We start from the raw sequence: 21,553 nt of genomic DNA, 5'->3' as shown, positions 1-21,553 counted from the left end.
TAGCCGGGCTCCATGGGATGGCTGCTGTCAGAGATCCACCTGCACCAGCAAGAGAAAGCGGGCTGCACATACAGTAGATTGCCGGGCTCAGTGAAAGTTGGGGGTGTGGTCTAATCGCGGACCTCCGTGGCCACGCCCACTTTTAAAAAACCCTCCAAATCAGTATAGAAAGTCGCTGCTGCCCCAGTTAAACTGAGCAATGGCTCAGCATACTGTATTTCGGCTTGCCCTGGCTGTGGTTGCCGCAGCGGAGGGGGGAGTACCACAGCCAGGAATTAGCAGTGATCACTCCATTGTGCTGCAGCAGGCTTGGCGTGTGGGGGGTGCCGCACATTAGGGGGTGCCTGTGCGCACCAGGCACCCCCCGTGCGCACGCCTATGTATGTAAATATAAAACTGATCTGATGAAACAACGCTGACATAGCAGCACGCCGCAGGGTGCCTAGCATCGCTTCCCGATCCCCTAAATCTTCTCACCTGTAATGAAACTGGAGAGGTCATCGTCCAAAATAGATATAAATGGCATCAGCAAATGGAAGTAAGCTGTCTGGCACTCAGGGCTGTAGCCATATATATTAATGATGTACTTAAAGTTGGTTGTCAGCCACTGCAATTGCCTGGGACTCAGCAACATATTCCTAATACAATGTGGTACTTAGTATCTATGTACATAAATGTGAATATTATTGTGTGGTAAGGTACAAGATTTGCTTCTGTTTGTCCACCTACAGTATTTTATGACTGACAGCCACCATCACTGGTTTTGCCTATTACTTTGACCATAAATAATTTTAATTGGTCCTGGACCACCAATACAAGGCACCCCTGCAAGTGTCCCGAGGTGACCAAGGGGGCCATGGCACACAGTTTGAGAACCACTGCTCTAGGGTTTTCTGCCTCCCATCAAGCAGGGTCCCAGAGGTCCCCGATGCCAGCCTCTGGTGGTCTATTTATAGGCCTATTCATTTGCTGTCCTTGTGGCTTTAGACCAGTGGTTCTCAAACTCGGTCCTCAGGACCCCACACAGTGCATGTTTTGCAGGTAACCCAGCAAGTGCACAGGTGTATTCATTATTCACTGACACATTTTAAAAGGTCTACAGGTGGAGCAAATTGTTTCACTTGCGATTCTGTCAGGAGACCTGCAAAACATGCACCGTGTGGGGTCCTGAGGACCGAGTTTGAGAACCTGTGCTTTAGACAGCTGTTATTATATGTTTTTAATATGTTGTTGTGTTTATTTATTTTTATAAACAAAGTTTTACTTGACAATTGCACAGAACTTTTCATAGTTGCTCTGCAGATCCTAAAGGGGAAGGGAGAGAATGCGATGTTGAGTTTTATAGCTAATATTATGTTTAATTTAAAGTATCTTAATACTTATGAGGGAACTCAGTGACATAAACAGTGTTTTATCCTCAAATGAGGTGATCACTGATACACTGTAACATAAAATAAAAAAAAATGTAACTACGGTGAAAACTGGGCTCATGCAAAGCCTCACATAGACAAAGATTATAGGGAAACCCTGTCATAAAAAGAATAATATTCTCAAGTGAATGTAATAATATTAAATAAGGAATAAAATCAAATTTCTGTCATGCAAAAATACAACAGGGGCCTCAAACCAGAAATAACCAGTCCTGGCCTGTCTGGTAGGGTCTGTGAGGTCATTCTCTGATGTCATAATGATGTCATAATGGTAACTGCCTATATCAGAGCTTTGTTGCTGTCTCAGGGAGCACACCACCTCCAGGACCCTGGCAACGCACAGCTCATTTGCAGGAGACACTCGCATAAGGTAAGTGACTTGACGTTAATAAGGTCAGATTAGTGAGATGTGCGGGCAGACTAGGAGGATGACTACTATAATATATGACTTCTGATCTTGAGGACAGGACCGCATTGGATAAAAATAAAAAATAAACATTTAATGGGACATTACTGTTACTTAGCATCCACTTGGGCTGCATATGGGACATCTGTCTGAAGATGTTAGGAGGACATGGCTGGATGGCACTGTGAAATATAAGCGACATGTGACTCCAGCCGGTCCGTACTAGTATGTACAGACTACCGGCTTTCCTGATCCTCCAAACATTCATGGAATAATAGATGTCTGTTTATATTTATTATAAGGGATCTACAACTATGGGTCCAATTCAGCATGGATCATATATGTGCGAAAAATTGCACAACTATAATCCATTACTATGACATGCGGGGGACTCCCAGCACAGGGCAAGTCCGCCCCGCATGATGGGCCCTGCCCCCTCCCCCACACACATGCAATGTTTAGAGTACTCTTCTGCCTAAGCAGCCTAGCTGTGAAGGCAGACGGCTGCCTGCCATGTTTCATGTTGCAGCGGCTGCATCTCATGCAGCCGCTGTGGCCTGCCCTGAGACCAGTCAGGACATGCCTGCATTGTCTGGACCAAGCACCCCCAAAGCCACAGTGATGCCCCTTAAATGCTGAGTTGACGCCCCCTCCCGTCTGTCAATCAGGCAGTGGCGTTCGCACAAGTGAGATGCTGTTGCATCTCACTGTGGGGTCTATTCAGGAATCAGTGAAAAGAGTGGAGAAGTTGCCTGTGGAGAAGTTGCCCATAGCAACCAATCAGCTGCTCTTTACAATTGTATAATATGCAAATTATAAATGTTACTTTAATGCTGATTGTTGCCATGGGCAATTTCTCCACTGGCTCACTTCTCTACACTTTTCACTGCTTTCAGAATAGACCCCTGTGTGCACACGCGCAGCTGTGTGTTGTTTCGTAATAAACAATCTATATATAAGAAGAATCCAACTGTGTCGATTGGTATTTAAGAACAGGTGGATATGATTATCAAGTTTAGTATCTAAGTGGAGTCATTTATATATATATATATATATATATATATATATATATATATACAGAATAGAGGGTAACGGCGACACTCAGAGTCTTTCACACCCAGGTAAATCAAAGCAAAAGGTGCATTTATTGGTCAACGTTTCGGGGGACGGGCCCCCTTCCTCAGGACACTGCAAACGGGTGACAATACAAAGAAAACAACTTAAATACCTCACCTATCCTGGGTCCCTGCGTCTGCAGCCACGTCCGCGTCGTCCAGTGTGTGGAGCCCGCACTTCCGGCAGAGTGTGGCATGCGGCGCCCTGAAGTAGCGTCATCCCACACGCTGCCGGAAGTGCGGGCTCCACACACTGGATGACGCGGACGTGGCTGCAGACGCAGGGACCCGGGCTAGGTGAGGTATTTAAGTTGTTTTCTTTGTATTGTCACCCGTTTGCAGTGTCCCGAGGAAGGGGGCCCGTCCCCCGAAACGTTTACCAATAAATGCACCTTTTGCTTTGATTTACCTGGGTGTGAAAGACTCTGAGTGCCGCCGTTACCCTCGATTCTGCATATTGGGGCCACCATACCCCTAGGAGGGCACCGGAGCGATACCCCTATGGGGACAACGGAGTGCCGGGCTGTTTCCATGGACTATATATATATATATATATATATATATATATGTTTGTTTTTTATGTTTGTCTCTGACCAAATTGCAATTTTTGGTCATTTATGACTTGCTGCAGGAATAAATTATTAAATATAAGAAATTCTACTGTAGTCCTAACCCCTTTTAACACCAGAATTAAGTGCTAAAGGGTTTATGACTTTCTTAAAATGAAGCCCTAAATACTAAAGGAGATGCTAGGTTTATTCTTCACTCCCTTCTCCCCCTCTTCCCCTGTCTCTCTTTCCTTATCTTGTGTCTCTCTCCCGTACCTACATCCCCTCTATTTCACCCTATTTTGTCTGTCGTTCCCCTATCCATTTCCCTTCTCTCCCCCATCTTGTTTCTCTCTGCCTAACCCACCCTGTTCCTCTCTCCCCTGCCCATTTCTTCCCCTCTCTTCCTGGGTGGGATGCAGCAAACCTAAAACTGCATCCAACCCTCACAAAATGCCATTTCAGTTGGTTTGGCTGCTTGCCTCATATGCACCAAGCCCCGAAATGCAATAGATTCTGATGCAGTGGGCAACACCTATCTCTCTTGCACCCATTTCACCTCTCCCTTGGGCACAGTCATTAATGCCCAAAGGGACGGGCAGACCTTTAGCCATGAGTCCCCAGAGGATTCTTCAACAGGGTATTTTGCATCTCCTGAATGCTGGCAGATGATACTTTGTGAGTCATGAGGCTTGCACCAGCTTGTTCCTCTATAGGACAGGATTGCAAGAATTCTAGACCAATCTTGGAAGTATAGGATAGGAAAGAATGGTATAGGAAAAGTTATAAAATAATTAGGCCTAAAACCTGCAGGCTGAGGTGAAAATAGCAAGAATTCTAGACCAATCTTGGAAGTATAGGATAGGAAAGAATGGTATAGGAAAAGGTGTAAGATAATTAGGCTTAGAACCTGCAGGCTGAGGTGAAAATTAGTGATGAGCGGATTCGGTTTTACTCGGTTTTATTCGGTTCTCAAAACGGCATCTTATTGGCTATCTGTCACGATCCGGGTATCTGGACGCCATTACTTACCCTTCAGATGCCTCCTAAGGCGGGCTCAGCGTTCCAGGACCGGATTCCGCTGTTCCTGAGTTTCCACATACAGAGTGGTTTTTTCATCAGCCGCGGCCTCCGCTGTGCCCGCGTGGTTAAATGTGCATCTATCAGCCTGGCGTCTCCTGTCTCCGGTGGCCGGCGCCGCCATTACTGTTTCCCAGACCACATGGATTACAAACCAAACTTCCCTCCAAATGTCTGCATGGGCGCAGCCATCTTGGATTCTGTCATCTGATCATTTCCACCAATCTGCTGTCTGTGTTGTTGATTTGCATAATTGCCTAGCCAACCCCTTCCTTGCTGCAGGTATAAGTAAGCTGTACCTGAGCAAGGAAGACGTCAGTGCTTTGGTTGTCAAACCTAGTTCCTGTTTGTCTCTCTTCTATGATTGTCTTCCAGGTTCCAGCTCCTGTCTCAAGACTTCCACCTTAGAGACCCGCACCAGCATTCCACCTGCGGTGTAGCCTGACTCTCCAATCCATTGTGGATTCATCTGTTTCCAGCTACAACACTACCTGCTTCCAGCCTCAGCTTCCAGCAGAGTACAGCTTCCCTTAAAGGGCCGGTGTCCTTTCTACACTTTACCACTCTCCACCGGAATTATTATTTCTCCGCTCTCAAGTTCTACATTTCAGTTCACATTTCATCGCTCCCAAAGTTCATTTATTATTTAACTGGTTCCAGCCAGTATCCACTCCGTGCTAACAACAGTCTGGTTCCAGCCAGTATTCACAGCAGCTGTTTTACCTTCAGCAACCCAGCTCTTCCTGGAACACCAGCTGGTATAATCCTGGGTTATCTCCATTGCTACAGCCGGGCCTGGTAAGGACTTTCCATCTAGAAGATCATAAGAACTATCTCACACTACCAGTGCCCTGTGGCTCCTGCCATGCTGTAGTACTCAGGAACTGTATTTATTCTTTGCTGACTTTTACGTTTTCTTTTATTGCTGCTGTGATGCGGAGTTGTCATAATAAACATCATTTACTTTTATCTAAGTTGTCGTGGTCACGCCTTCGGGCAGTTATTATTCATGTTACTTACATGTCCAGGGGTCTGATACAACCTCCCAGGTTCCGGTACATCTCAGCCCCTACAACTGAGGCTGCCTCCCGTCAGCTCAGGCCCTCAGTTGTGACAGTAAGCACTGACCTAATGAATCCAGCCGGAGACCAGGATCAAGCGGCCAGGCCGATGCAAGAACTGGCAGCCCGACTAGAACATCAGGAGGCTGCACAGGGCCACATCATCCGCTGTCTCCAGGATCTCTCTACTCGGCTGGATGGGATTCAGACAACTCTCCGTGGATCAGGCGCGTCTGGTGCGTCAACCACAGTGACTCCAGCTATAACCCCACCCACCTTACCCATTTCTGCTCCACGTCTTCATCTTCCAACGCCAGCAAAATTTGACGGATCTCCAAGATTCTGCAGGGGATTTCTCAACCAGTGTGAGATTCAGTTTGAGCTACAACCTGGCAATTTTCCCAGTGACCGTACAAAAATTGCCTACATTATTTCTCTTCTCAGTGGCTCAGCCCTTGATTGGGCATCACCGTTATGGGAGAGGTCCGACACCCTGCTATCTTCTTACACTGCATTTGTGTCAACATTCAGGCGCATCTTCGACGAGCCAGGCCGGGTAACTTCAGCTTCGTCTGAGATTCTCCGTTTACGCCAGGAATCACGTACTGTAGGACAATATCTTATACAGTTCCAGATCCTGGCATCCGAACTGGCATGGAACGACGAGGCCCTGTATGCTGCATTCTGGCATGGTTTATCCGAGCGTATTAAAGATGAGTTAGCTACCAGAGACTTACCCTCCAAGTTAGATGAGCTAATCTCACTTTGTACGAAAGTTGACTTGCGTTTCAGAGAGAGAGCAACTGAGCGTGGAAGATCATCTGCTCCAAAATCTTCTACTCCTCCTCCTCGCCAACTGTCACCAACTACAGATGAACCCATGCAAATTGGCCGTTCCCGTTTAACTCCTGCTGAGCGCCGAAGACGTCTCTCCGAGTTTCTCTGTCTGTATTGTGCAGCTCCGTCTCACACCATTAATGCCTGTCCCAAACGTCCGGGAAACTCCAAATCCTAGCTCGCCAAGGAGAGGGCCGGCTAGGAGTAATGATCTCCTCTCCATCTCCTCAAGATTGTAACCTCCCAGTCTCGCTTCAAGTTGCTCAACGTTATCAGAACGTCATTGCCCTCCTGGATTCCGGAGCAGCTGGGAACTTTATTACTGAAGCCTATGTTAAACGGTGGTCCCTACCCACCGAGAGACTTCCTTCGTCCTTTTCCTTAACTGCTGTGGATGGCAGTAAAATTTTTGATACAGTTATTTCTCTAAGGACTCTACCAGTTCGTCTGAGAGTGGGAGTTCTTCATTCCGAACTTATTTCATTTTTAGTGATTCCAAGAGCCACACATCCTGTGGTCCTGGGCCTTCCATGGCTCCGTCTTCACAATCCTACAATTGATTGGACGACTACGCAAATCCTGGCATGGGGTTCCTCCTGTACTAAGACATGTTTGTTTAAAGTGTTGCCTGTCTGTTCTTCCTCCCCCAGGTCGTCTGATGTTCCACCTCCTCCATATCAAGATTTCACGGATGTGTTCAGTAAAGCTTCTGCTGATATCCTTCCTCCTCATAGAGAATGGGACTGCCCGATTGATCTCGTTCCAGGGAAGGTTCCACCTCGAGGCCGAACTTATCCGTTGTCTCTCCCCGAGACACATTCTATGGAGGAATACATTAAAGAGAACCTAGCAAAGGGGTTCATTCGACCTTCTTCTTCTCCAGCCGGCGCAGGCTTCTTTTTTGTAAAGAAGAAAGATGGTGGTCTGCGGCCGTGCATCGACTACAGAGGTTTGAACGACATTACCATCAAGAACCGCTATCCTTTACCCCTGATTACTGAGCTCTTTGACAGAGTTAGCGGAGCTACCATCTTTACAAAGCTGGACCTGAGAGGTGCATACAATCTCATCCGGATCCGTGAGGGTGACGAGTGGAAGACCGCATTTAACACCCGTGACGGACATTATGAGTACCTCGTCATGCCCTTCGGATTGAGCAATGCTCCAGCTGTCTTCCAGCATTTCGTCAATGAGATCTTCAGAGACATTCTATACCGTCATGTCGTGGTCTATCTAGATGATATCCTCATTTTTGCCAACGATTTAGAGGAACATCGTTTCTGGGTAAAGGAGGTTCTGTCCCGTCTCCGTGTCAATCATCTCTACTGCAAATTAGAGAAATGCGTCTTTGAAGTCAAGTCCATTCCGTTTCTAGGGTACATTGTGTCCGGTTCCGGACTAGAGATGGATCCTGAGAAACTACAAGCAATCCAGAATTGGCCGGTACCCTTAACCCTCAAAGGGGTCCAGAGGTTCTTAGGGTTCGCCAATTATTACCGAAAGTTTATACGAGACTTTTCCACCATTGTGGCGCCTATTACTGCTTTCACCAAGAAGGGTGCTAACCTGTCCAAGTGGTCTGAAGAAGCCATGCAAGCTTTTCATCTTTTAAAACAGAGGTTCATCTCTGCACCTGTCCTGAAACAGCCTGACATCGACTCTCCTTTCATCTTAGAGGTGGATGCCTCCTCCGTTGGAGTAGGAGCGGTGTTATCTCAGAGGGCTAAAGATGGTCATTTACATCCTTGCAGTTTCTTCTCACGGAAGTTCTCCCCAGCGGAGCGCAACTATGCCATTGGCGACCAGGAGTTGCTAGCCATCAAGCTCGCTCTAGAGGAGTGGAGATATTTGTTGGAGGGAGCTTCTCATTCAATCACCATCCTTACAGACCACAAGAACCTTCTATATCTAAAAGGCGCACAATGTCTCAACCCTCGTCAGGCCAGATGGGCACTTTTCTTTTCCAGGTTCGACTTTAAACTCCAGTTCTGTCCGGGCTCTCAGAATCGCAAGGCCGATGCCCTTTCCCGCTCATGGGAGCAAGAAAATGAGTCAGAGTCTTCAGACAAGCATCCTATTATAAATCCGTTGGCATTCTCCACGGTAGGGATGGACTCTACGCCCCCATCAGGGAAAAGTTTTGTGAAGCCGACACTAAGGAAGAAGCTCATGCATTGGGCCCATGCTTCCCGTTTTGCCGGACATACAGGTATCCAAAAAACCCTGGAGTTTATCTCTAGGTCCTATTGGTGGCCAACTCTGAAAAAGGACGTTTTGGAGTTTATTGCATCTTGCCCAAAGTGTGCTCAACATAAAGTATCCCGCCAGTCGCCTGCGGGGCAACTGGTTCCACTATCTGTTCCCCGTCGACCATGGACCCATTTGTCGATGGATTTTATTACAGATTTGCCCATGTGCAACAAGTTCAATACCATCTGGGTGGTAGTTGACCGGTTCACCAAGATGGCACACTTCATTCCTCTCACCGGTCTTCCGTCAGCTTCCAAGTTGGCTCAAGTATTCATACAAGAGATCTTCCGACTCCACGGTCTTCCAGAAGAAATTATCTCAGATCGAGGAGTTCAATTCACAGCCAAATTCTGGCGAAGTTTATGTCAAGTCCTCCAAGTCAAGTTAAAGTTTTCCACGGCTTACCATCCTCAGACCAATGGTCAAACTGAGAGGGTGAATCAGGACTTGGAGGCCTTCCTCCGCATCTATGTGTCCTCCTCTCAAGATGACTGGGTTCAATTACTTCCCTGGGCCGAGTTCTGTCATAACAACCAGTATCATTCTTCATCTTCTTCAACACCATTCTTCACCAACTTTGGATTCCACCCTAAAGTCCCTGAGTTCCAACCGCTTCCAGCAACTTCTGTTCCCGCAGTGGATATCACCTTGCATCAGTTTGCCAATATCTGGAAGAGCGTACGATCAGCTCTGCTCAAGGCATCGTTCAGGTACAAGAAGTTTGCGGATAAGAAGCGTCGAGCAGTTCCTGCTCTCAAGGTGGGTGATCGGGTATGGTTATCCACGAAGAATTTGAGGTTAAGAGTTCCCAGTATGAAGTTTGCACCTCGCTACATCGGTCCTTTCAAAATTGATCAAGTCATCAATCCTGTTGCTTACAGACTCCAGTTACCTCCCTTCTTAAAAATACCCAGGACATTCCATGTTTCCCTGTTGAAACCGCTAATCTTGAATCGGTTTCATTCCTCACTTCCACCAACTCCGAAAGTCCAAACTCAACGAGGCGTTGAGTATGAAGTGGCCAAGATCCTGGACTCACGTCACCGTTACGGTCAACTTCAGTATCTCATTGACTGGAAGGGCTATGGTCCTGAAGAACGCTCTTGGACCAATGCCTCTGACGTCCATGCTCCTGCCTTGGTCCGAAATTTCCACGCAAAGTTTCCTTTAAAGCCTAAGAAGTGTCCTGGGGCCACTCCTAAAGGGGGGGGGTGCTGTCACGATCCGGGTATCTGGACGCCATTACTTACCCTTCAGATGCCTCCTAAGGCGGGCTCAGCGTTCCAGGACCGGATTCCGCTGTTCCTGAGTTTCCACATACAGAGTGGTTTTTTCATCAGCCGCGGCCTCCGCTGTGCCCGCGTGGTTAAATGTGCATCTATCAGCCTGGCGTCTCCTGTCTCCGGTGGCCGGCGCCGCCATTACTGTTTCCCAGACCACATGGATTACAAACCAAACTTCCCTCCAAATGTCTGCATGGGCGCAGCCATCTTGGATTCTGTCATCTGATCATTTCCACCAATCTGCTGTCTGTGTTGTTGATTTGCATAATTGCCTAGCCAACCCCTTCCTTGCTGCAGGTATAAGTAAGCTGTACCTGAGCAAGGAAGACGTCAGTGCTTTGGTTGTCAAACCTAGTTCCTGTTTGTCTCTCTTCTATGATTGTCTTCCAGGTTCCAGCTCCTGTCTCAAGACTTCCACCTTAGAGACCCGCACCAGCATTCCACCTGCGGTGTAGCCTGACTCTCCAATCCATTGTGGATTCATCTGTTTCCAGCTACAACACTACCTGCTTCCAGCCTCAGCTTCCAGCAGAGTACAGCTTCCCTTAAAGGGCCGGTGTCCTTTCTACACTTTACCACTCTCCACCGGAATTATTATTTCTCCGCTCTCAAGTTCTACATTTCAGTTCACATTTCATCGCTCCCAAAGTTCATTTATTATTTAACTGGTTCCAGCCAGTATCCACTCCGTGCTAACAACAGTCTGGTTCCAGCCAGTATTCACAGCAGCTGTTTTACCTTCAGCAACCCAGCTCTTCCTGGAACACCAGCTGGTATAATCCTGGGTTATCTCCATTGCTACAGCCGGGCCTGGTAAGGACTTTCCATCTAGAAGATCATAAGAACTATCTCACACTACCAGTGCCCTGTGGCTCCTGCCATGCTGTAGTACTCAGGAACTGTATTTATTCTTTGCTGACTTTTACGTTTTCTTTTATTGCTGCTGTGATGCGGAGTTGTCATAATAAACATCATTGACTTTTATCTAAGTTGTCGTGGTCACGCCTTCGGGCAGTTATTATTCATGTTACTTACATGTCCAGGGGTCTGATACAACCTCCCAGGTTCCGGTACATCTCAGCCCCTACAACTGAGGCTGCCTCCCGTCAGCTCAGGCCCTCAGTTGTGACACTATCCAAAACACGTGACATCCGTGAGCCAATAAGATACTGTTTTGAGAACCGAGTAAAACCGAGTAAAACCGAATCTGCTCATCACTAGTGAAAATAGCAAGAATTCTAGACCAATCTTGGAAGTATAGGCTAGGAAAGAATGGTATAGGAAAAGGTGTAAGATAATTAGGCTTAGAACCTGCAGGCTGAGGTGACAATACAAAATAGAGGGGTTTATGAAGAATTTGTGAGAATTGAGCGATGCTTCTGAGTAAAATGTGATTAATAAACTGACAATTTTAATGTGTAAAAGGTGGAAGATGACGAAGAGAGAAGGAGAAGACAAAGAAAGAGAAGGACAAGACTAAGAAAGAAGGTGGAGGAGGAAGAGGAGGAAAAGACATAGAGAATGAGGAGGAGAAGACAAAGACAGAAGAAGAAGGAGGAGAAGACAAATAGAGGAGGAGGAGAAGACAAAAAGAGGAGGAGGAGGAGGAAACAAAGAGGAGAATAAGAAGGAGGAGGAGAGAACAAAGAGGAGGAAGAGGAGAAGAAAAAACGGAGGAGGAGGATAATAAGACAAAGAGAAGGAAGAGGAGACAAAAAAAGGAAGAGGAGGAGAAGAAATAGAGAGGAGGAGGAAACAAATAGAGGAGAGCAGAAGACAAAGAGAAAAGGAGGAGAGAACAAAAATAGAGGAGGAGGAGGAGGAGGAGGAAAAGACAAAGAAAGGAGGAGAGAACAAAAATAGGAAGAAGAGGAGAAGACAAAGAAAGGAGCGAACAAAAGAAGGAGGAGGAGGAGGAGAAGACAAAGAAAGGAGAAGACAGAGAGGAGGAGAGAACAAAAAAAGATAACAAGGAAGAGGAGAGAACAAAAATAGAGGAAGTGGAGGAGAAGACAGAGGAGAAGTAGGAAGAGACAGAGGAGGAGGAGGAGATGACAAAAAGGAGAAATAGATTAGGAGGACTCAAAGAGAGGAGAAGGAGAAGACAAAGTGAGGTGGGGAAGACAAAGAGGAAGAGGAGAAGACAAAGAGAGGAGGAGAAGACAAAGAGAGAAAGAGAAGAAGACAAAGAGAGGAGGAGAAGACAAAGAGAGGAAGAGGAGAAGACAAAGAGGAGGAGGAGAAGACAAAGAGAGGAAGAGGAGTAGACAAAGAGAGGAGAAGGAGAAGACAAAGAGAGGAGAAGGAGGAGAGAAAGAGAGGAGAAGGCAAAGAGAAATAGGAGGAGGAGTAGACAAAGAAAGGAGGACAGAACAAAACGAGGAGGAGGAGTAGAAGACAAAGGAGGAGAAGACAAAGAGAGGAGGAGAGAACAAAAATAGAGGAAGTGGAGGAGGAGAAGACAGAGGAGAAGTAGGAAGAGACAGAGGAGGAGGAGATGACAAAAAGGAGAAATAGATGAGGAGGACTCAAAGAGAGGAGAGGGAGAAGACAAAGTGAGGTGGGGAAGACAAAGAGAGGAAGAGGAGAAGACAAAGTGAGGTGGGGAAGACAAAGAGAGGAAGAGGAGAAGACAAAGAGAGGAGGAGGAGGAAACAAAGAGGAGAATAAGAAGGAGGAGGAGAGAACAAAGAGGAGGAAGAGGAGTAGAAAAACCGGAGGAGGAGGATAATAAGACAAAGAGAAGGAAGAGGAGACAAAAAAAGGAAGAGGAGGAGAAGAAATAGAGAGGAGGAGGAAACAAATAGAGGAGAGGAGAAAACAGAGGAGGAGGAGGAGGAGGAGGAGGAGGAGGAGGAGGAGGAAAAGATAAAGAAAGGAGGAGAGAACAAAAATAGGAAGAAGAGGAGAAGACAAAGAAAGGAGAGAACAAAACAAGGAGGAGGAGGAGGAGAAGACAAAGAAAGGAGAAGACAGAGAGGGGGAGAGAACAAAAAAAGATGACAAGGAAGAGGAGAGAACAAAAATAGAGGAAGTGGAGGAGAAGACAGAGGAGAAGTAGGAAGAGACAGAGGAGGAGGAGATGACAAAAAGGAGAAATAGATTAGGAGGACTCAAAGAGAGGAGAAGGAGAAGACAAAGTGAGGTGGGGAAGACAAAGAGGAAGAGGAGAAGACAAAGAGAGGAGGAGAAGACAAAGAGAAAGAGAAGAAGACAAAGAGAGGAGGAGAAGACAAAGAGAGGAGGAGGAGACAAAGAGAGGAGGAGGAGAAGACAAAGAGGAGGGGAAGACAAATAGAGGAAGAGGAGAAGACAAAGAGAGGAGGAGGAGGAGAAGACAAAGAGAGGAGGAGGAGAAGACAAAGAGAGGAGAAGGAGGAGAGAAAAAGAGAAGGCAAAGAGAAGTAGGAGGAGGAGTAGACAAAGAAAAGGAGGAGAGAACAAAACGAGGATGAGAAGAAGAAGAAAGGAGGAGAAGACAAAGAGAGGAGGAGAGAACAAAAATAGAGGAAGTGGAGGAGAAGACAGAGAAGTAGGAAGAGACAGAGGAGGAGGAGATGACAAAAAGGAAAAAGAGATGAGGAGGAGTCAAAGAGAGGAGGAGAAGGAGAAGACAAAGTGAGGTGGGGAAGACAAAGAGAGGTAGAGGAGAAGACAAAGAGGAGGAGGAGTAGACAAAGAGGAGGAGAAGACAAAGAGAAGAAGAGGAGTAGACAAAGAGAGGAGAAGGAGAAGACAAAGAGAGGAGAAGGAGGAGAGAAAGAGAGAAGGCAAAGAGAAATAGGAGGAGGAGTAGACAAAGAAAGGAGGACAGAACAAAAAGAGGAGGAGAGAACAAAAATAGAGGAAGTGGAGGAGAAGACAGAGGAGAAGTAGGAAGAGACAGAGGAGGAGGAGATGACAAAAAGGACAATTAGATGATGAGGACTCAAAGAGAGGAGAAGGAGAAGACAAAGTGAGGTGGGGAAGACAAAGAGAGGAAGAGGAGAAGACAAAGTGAGGTGGGGAAGACAAAGAGAGGAAGAGGAGAAGACAAAGAGATGAGGAGGAGAAGACAGAGAGGAGGGGAAGACAAATAGAGGAAGAGGGGAAGACAAAGAGAGGAGGAGGAGAAGACAAAGAGAGAAGAAGGAGAAGACAAAGAGAGGAGGAGGAGAGAAAGAGAGGAGAAGGCAAAAAGAAGTAGGAGGTGGAGTAGACAAAGATAGGAGGAGAGAACAAAATGAGGAGAAGACAAAGAAAGGAGGAGAAGACAAAGAGAGGAGGAGAGAACAAAAAAAAGAGAACGAGGTAGAGGAGAGAACAAAAATAGAGGAATTGAAGGAGGAGAAGACAGAGGAGAAGTAGGAAGAGACAGAGGAGGAGGAGATGACAAAAAGGAAAAATAGATGAGGAGGAGTCAAAGAGAGGAGGAGAAGGAGAAAACAAAGTGATGTGGGGAAGACAAAGAGAGGAAGAGGAGAAAACAAAGAGAGGAGGAGGAGTAGACAAAGAGAGGAGGAGGAGTAGACAAAGAGAGGAGGAGAAGGAGAAGACAAAGTGAGGTGGGGAAGACAAAGAGAGGAAGAGGAGAAGACAAAGAGAGGAAGAGGAGAAGACAAAGAGAGGAGGAGGAGTAGACAAAGAGGAAGAGAAAACAAAGAGAGGAAGAGGAGAAGACAAAGAGAGGAGGAGGAGGAGAAGACAAAGAGAAGAGGAGGGGAAGACAAACAGAGGAAGAGGAGAAGACAAAGAGAGGAGGAGAAGACAAAGAGAGGAGAAGGTGAAGACAAGGAGAGGAAGAGGAGAAAACAAAGAGGAAGAGGAGAAGACAAAGAGAGGAGGAGGAGTAGACAAAGAGGAGAAGACAAAGAGAGGAAGAGGAGAAGACAAAGAGAGGAGAAGGAGAAGACAAAGAGAGGAGGAGAGAAAGAGGAGAAGGCAAAGAGAAATAGGAGGAGTAGACAAAGAAAGGAGGAGAGAACAAAACGAGGAGGAGAAGACAAAGAAAGGAGGAGAAGACAAAGAGAGGAGAAGTAGGAAGAGACAGAGGAGGAGATGACAAAAAGGAGAAATAGATGAGGAGGACTCAAAGAGAGGAGAAGGAGAAGACTAAGTGAGGTGGGGAAGACAAAGAGAGGAGGAGGAGAAGACAAAGAGGAGGAAGAGGAGAAGACAAAGAGAGGAGGAGAAGACAAAGAGAAGAGGAGGAGAAGACAAAGAGAAGAGGAGGAGAAGACAAAGAGAGGAGGAGAAATCAAAGAGGAGGAGAAGACAAAGAGAGGAGGAGGAGGAGGAGAAGACAAAGAGAGGAGGAGGAGAAGACAAAGAGAGGAGGAGGAGAAGAAAAGAGAGAAGGAGGAGAGAAAGAGAGGAGAAGGCAAAGAGAAGTAGGAGGAGGAGTAGACAAAGAAAAGGAGGAGAGAACAAAACGAGGAGGCGAAGACAAAGAAAGGAGGAGAAGACAAAGAGAGGAGGAGACAACAAATAAAAGAGGACGAGGAAAAGGAGAGAACAAAAATAGAAGAAGTGGAGGAGGAGAAGACAGAGGAGAAGTAGGAAGAGACAGAGGAGGAGGAGATGACAAAAAGGAAAAATAGATGAGGAGGAGTCAAAGAGAGGAGGAGAAGAGAAGACATAGTGAGGTGGGGAAAACAAAGAGAGGAAGAAGAGAAGACAAAGAGAGGAGAAGGAGAAGACAAAGAGAGGAGAAGGAGGAGAGAAAGAGAGGAGAAGGCAAAGAGAAATAGGAGGAGTAGACAAAGAAAGGAGGACAGAACAAAACGAGGAGGAGGAGGAGAAGACAAAGAAAGGAGGAGAAGACAAAGAGAGGAGGAGAGAACAAAAATAGAGGAAGTGAAGGAGGAGAAGACAGAGGAGAAGTAGGAAGAGACAGATGAGGAGGAGATGACAAAAAGGAGAAATAGATGAGGAGGACTCAAAAAGAGGAGAAGGAGAAGACAAATTAAGGTGGGGAAGACAAAGAGATGAAGAGGAGGAGACAAAGGGAGGTGGGGAAGAAAAAGAGAGGAAGAGGAGAAGACAGAGAGAGGAGGAAGAGAAGACAAATAGAGGAAGAGGAGAAGACAAAGAGAGGAAGAGGAGAAGACAAAGAGATGAGGAGAAGACAGAGATGAGGAGAAGACAAAGAGGAGGGGAAGACAAATAGAAGAAGAGGAGAAGACAAAGAGAGGAGAAGGAGAAGACAAAGAGAGGAGGAGGAGAGAAAGAGAGTAGAAGGCAAAAAGTAGTAGGAGGAGGAGTAGACAAAGATAGGATGAGAGAACAAAACGAGGAGGAGGAGAAGACAAAGAATGGAGGAGAAGACAAAGAGAGGAGGAGAGAACAAAAAAAGAGGACGAGGAAGAGGAGAGAACAAAAATAGAGGAAGTGGAGGAGAAGACAGAGGAGAAGTAGGAAGAGATAGAGGAGGAGGAGATGACAAAAAGGAAAAATAGATGAGGAGGAGTCAAAGAGAGGAGGAGAAGGAGAAGACAAAGTGGTGTGGGGAAGACAAAGAGAGGGGGAGGAGAAGACAAAGAGGAGGAAGAGGAGAAGACAAAGAGAGGAGGAGAAGACAAAGAGAAGAGGAGAAGACAAAGAGAGGAGGAGGAGAGAAAGAGAGGAGAAGGCAAAGAGAAGTAGGAGGAGGAGTAGACAAAGAAAAGGAGGAGAGAACAAAATGAGGAGGAGAAGACAAAGAAAGGAGGAGAAGACAAAGAGAGGAGGATACAACAAATAAAAGAGGACGAGGAAGAGGAGAGTACAAAAATAGAGGAATTGGAGGAGGAGAAGACAGAGGAGAAGTAGGAAGAGACAGAGGAGGAGGAGATGACAAAAAGGAGAAATAGATGAGGAGGACTCAAAGAGAGGAGAAGGAGAAGACTAAGTTATGTGGGGAAGACAAAGAGAGAAAGAGGAGGAGACAAAGTGAGGGGTGGAAGACAAAGAGAGGAAGAGAAGACAAAGAGGAGGAGGAGAAGACAAAGAGAGGAAGAGGAGAAGACAAAGAGAGATGGAAGAGAAGACAAAGAGGTGAGGAGAAGACAAAGAGATGAGGAGAAGACAAAGAGGAGGGGAAGACAAATAGAAGAAGAGGAGAAGACAAAGAGAGGAGTAGGAGTAGACAAAGAGAGGAGAAGGTGAAGACAAAGAGAGGAAGAGGAGAAGACAAACAGGAAGAGGAGAAGACAAAGAGAGGAGGAGGAGTAGACAAAGAGGAGGAGAAGACAAAGAGAGGAAGAGGAGAAGACAAAGAGAGAAGGAGAAGACAAAGAGAGGAGAAGGAGGAGAGAAAGAGGAGAAGGCAAAGAGAAAGAGGAGGAGGAGTAGACAAAGAAAAGAGGAGAGAACAAAACGAGGAGGAGGAAAAGACAAAGAAAGGAAGAGGAGAAGACAAAGAGAGGAGGAGGAGTAGACAAAGAGGAGAAGACAAAGAGAGGAAGAGAAGACAAAGAGAGGAAGATGAGAAGACAAAGAGAGGAGAAGGAGTAGACAAAGAGGAGAAGACAAAGAGAGGAAGACGAGAAGACAAAAAGAGGAAGAGGAAAAGACAAAGAGAGGAGAAGGAGTAGACAAAGAGGAGGAGAAGACAAAGAGAGGAAGAGGAGAAGACAAAGAGAGAAGGAGAAGACAAAGAGAGGAGAAGGCAAAGAGAAATAGGAGGAGGAGTAGACAAAGAAAGGAGGAGAGAACAAAACGGGGAGGAGGAAAAGACAAAGAGAGGAAGAGGAGAAGACAAAGAGAGGAGGAGGAGTAGACAAAGAGGAGAAGACAAAGAGAGAAAGAGAAGACAACGAGAGGAAGATGAGAAGACAAAGAGAGGAGAAGGAGTAGACAAAGAGGAGAAGACAAAGAGAGGAAGAGGAGAAGACAAAAAGAAGAAGAGGAGAAGACAAAGAGAGGAGGAGGAGTAGACAAAGAGGAGGAGAACACAAAGAGAGGAAGAGGAGAAGACAAAGAGAGGAGGAGGAGTAGACTAAGAGGAGGAAAAGAGGAAGAGGAGAAGACAAAGAGAGGAGAAGGAGAAGACAAAGAGAGGAGAATGAGGAGAAGGCAAAGAGAAATAGGAGGAGGAGTAGACAAAGAAAGGAGGAGAGAACAAAACGAGGAGGAGAAGACAAAGAGAGGAGGAGAGAACAAATAAAAGAGGACGAGGAAGAGGAGAGAACAAAAATAGAGGAAGTGGAGGAGAAGACAGGAGAAGTAGGAAGAGACAGAGGAGGAGATGACAATAAGGATAAATAGATGAGGAGGACTCATAGAGAGGAGAAGGAGAAGACTAAGTGAGGTGGGGAAGACAAAGAGAGGAGGAGGAGAAGACAAAGAGGAGGAAGAGGAGAAGACAAAGAGAGGAGGAGAAGACAAAGAGAAGAGGAGGGGAAGACAAAAAGAGGAAGAGGAGAAGCCAAAGAGAGGAGGAGGAGGAGACAAAGAGAGGAGGAGGAGGAGAAGACAAAGAGAGAAGGAGGAGAGAAAGAGAGGAGAAGGCAAAGAGAAATAGGAGTAGACAAAGAAAGGAGGACAGAACAAAATGAGGAGGAGGAGAAGACACAGAAAGGAGGAGAAGACAAAGAGAGGAGGAGACAACAAATAAAAGAGGACGAGGAAGAGGAGAGAAGAAAAATAGAGGAAGTGGAGGAGGAGAAGACAGAGGAGAAGTAGGAAGAGACAGAGGAGGAGGTGATGACAAAAAGGAGAAATAGATGAGAAGGACTCAAAGAGAGGAGAAGGAGAAGACAAAGTAAGGTGGGGAAGACAAAGAGAGGAAGAGAGGGAGACAAAGTGAGGTGGGGAAGACAAAGAGAGAAAGAGAAGACAAAGAGAGGAGGAGGAGAAGACAAAGAGAGGAAGAGGAGAAGACAAAGAGAGGAAGAGGAGAAGACAAAGAGATGAGGAGAAAACAAAGAGATGAGGAGAAGACAAAGAGGAGGGGAAGACAAATAGAAGAAGAGGAGAAGACAAAGAGAGTAGAAGGAGAAGACAAAGAGAGGAGGAGGAGAGAAAGAGAGGAGAAGGCAAAAAGTAGTAGGAGGAGGAGTAGACAAAGATAGGAGGAGAGAAAAAAACGAGGAGGAGGAGAAGGAGAAGACAAAGAATGGAGAAGACAAAGAGAGGAGGAGAGAACAAAAAAAAGAGGACGAGGAAGAGGAGAAGTAGGAAGAGACAGAGGAGGAGATGACAAAAAGGAAAAATAGATGAGGAGGAGTCAAAGAGAGGAGGAGAAGGAGAAGACAAAGTGAGGCGGGGAAGACTAAGAGAGGAAGAGGAGAAGACAAAGAGAGGAGGAGGAGTAGACAAAGAGAGGAGGAGGAGTAGACAAAGAGAGGAGAAGGAGAAGACAAAGTGAGGTGGGGAAGACAAAGAGAGGAAGAGGAGAAGACAAATAGAGGAAGAGGAGAAGACAAATAGAGGAGGAGGAGTAGACAAACAGGAAGAGAAGACAAAGAGAGGAAGAGGAGAAGACAAAGAGAGGAGGAGGAGAAGACAAAGAGAAGAGGAGGGGAAGACAAATAGAGGAAGAGGAAAGACAAAGAGAGGAGGAGAAGACAAAGAGAGGAGAAGGTGAAGACAAAGAAAGGAAAAGGAGAAGACAAACAGGAAGAGGAGAAGACAAAGAGAGGAGGAGGAGTAGACGAAGAGGAGGAGAAGACAAAGAGAGGAAGAGGAGAAGACAAAGAGAGGAGAAGGAGAAGACAAAGAGAGGAGAAGGAGAAGGCAAAGAGAAATAGGAGGAGGAGTAGACAAAGAAAGGAGGAGAGAACAAAACGAGGAGGAGGAGTAGACAAAGAGAGGAAGAGGAGAAGACAAAGAGAGAAGGAGGAGTAGACAAAGAGGAGAAGACAAAGAGAGGAAGAGAAGACAAAGAGAGGAAGAGGAGAAGACAAAGAGAGGAGGAGGAGTAGACAAAGAGGAGGAAAAGACAAAGAGAGGAAGAGGAGAAGACAAAGAGAGGAGAAGGAGAAGACAAAGAGAGGAGAATGAGGAGAGAAAGAGGAGAAGGCAAAGAGAAATAGGAGGAGGAGTAGACAAAGAAAGGAGGAGAAGACAAAGAGAGGAGGAGAGAACAAATAAAAGAGGACAAGGAAGAGGAGAGAACAAAAATAGAGGAATTGGAGGAGAAGACAGAGAAGTAGGAAGAGACAGAGGAGGAGATGACAAAAAGGAGAAATAGATGAGGAGGACTCAAAGAGAGGAGAAGGAGAAGACTAAGTGAGGTGGGGAAGACAAAGAGAGGAGGAGGAGAAGACAAAGAGGAGGAAGAGGAGAAGACAAAGAGAAGAGGAGGAGAAGGAGGAGAAATCAAAGAGGAGGAGAAGACAAAGAGATGAGAAGGAGGAGGAGGAGAAGACAAAGAGAGTAGGTGAAGACAAAGAGAGAAGGAGGAGAGAAAGAGAGGAGAAGGCAAAGAGAAGTAGGAGGAGGAGAAGACAAAGAAAAGGAGGAGAGAACAAAACGAGGAGGAGAAGACAAAGAAAGGAGGAGAAGACAAAGAGAGGAGGAGACAACAAATAAAAGAGGATGAGGAAGAGGAGAGAACAAAAATAGAGGAAGTAGAGGAGGAGAAGACAGAGGAGAAGTAGGAAGAGACAGAGGAGGAGGAGATCACAAAAAGGAAAAATAGATGAGGAGTCAAAGAGAGGAGGAGAAGGAGAAGACATAGTGATGTAGGGAAGACAAAGAGAGGAAGAGAAGACAAAGAGGAGGAGTAGACAAAGAGGAAGAGAAGACAAAGAGAGGAAGAGGAGAAGACAAAGAGAGGAGAAGGAGAAGACAAAGAGAGGAGAAGGAGGAGAGAAAGAGAGGAGAAGGCAAAGAGAAATAGGAGGAGGAGTAGACAAAGAAAGAAGGACAGAACAAAACGAGGAGGAGGAGAAGACAAAGAAAGGAGGAGAAGACAAAGAGAGGAGGAGAGAACAAAAATAGAGGAAGTGAAGGAGGAGAAGACAGAGGATAAGTAGGAAAAGACAGAGGAGGAGGAGATGACAAAAAGGAGAAATAGATGAGGAGGACTCAAAGAGAGGAGAAGACAAAGTAAGGTGGGGAAGACAAAGAGAGGAAGAGGAGAAGACAAAATGAAGTGGGGAAGACAAAGAGAGGAAGAGGAGAAGACAAAGAGAGGAAGAGGAGAAGACAAAGAGATGAGGAAAAGACAAAGAGATGAGGAGAAGACAAAGAGGAGGGGAAGACAAAGAGAGGAGGAGGAGGAGAAGACAAAGAGAGGAGGAGGAGGAGAAGACAAAGAGAGGAGAAGGAGAAGACAAAGAGAGGAGGAGGAGAGAAAGAGAGGAGAAGGCAAAAAGTAGTAGGAGGAGGAGTAGACAAAGATAGGAGGAGAGAACAAAACGAGGAGGAGGAGAAGACAAATAGAGGAGGAGACAACAAATAAAAGAGGACGAGGAAGAGGAGAGAACAAAAATAGAGGAAGTGGAGGAGGAGAAGACAGAGGAGAAGTAGGAAGAGACAGAGGAGGAGGAGATGACAAAAAGGAAAAATAGATGAGGAGGAGTCAAAGAGAGGAGGAGAAGGAGAAGGCAAAGTGAGGTGGGGAAGACAAAGAGAGG

The sequence above is a fragment of the Pseudophryne corroboree genome, chromosome 3, assembly GCF_028390025.1.
Source record: "Pseudophryne corroboree isolate aPseCor3 chromosome 3, aPseCor3.hap2, whole genome shotgun sequence".
In the NCBI taxonomy this organism is placed as follows: Eukaryota; Metazoa; Chordata; class Amphibia; order Anura; family Myobatrachidae; genus Pseudophryne; species Pseudophryne corroboree.
The sequence above is the reverse complement of the archived record's forward strand: the minus strand, read 5'-3'. Positions refer to the sequence as shown.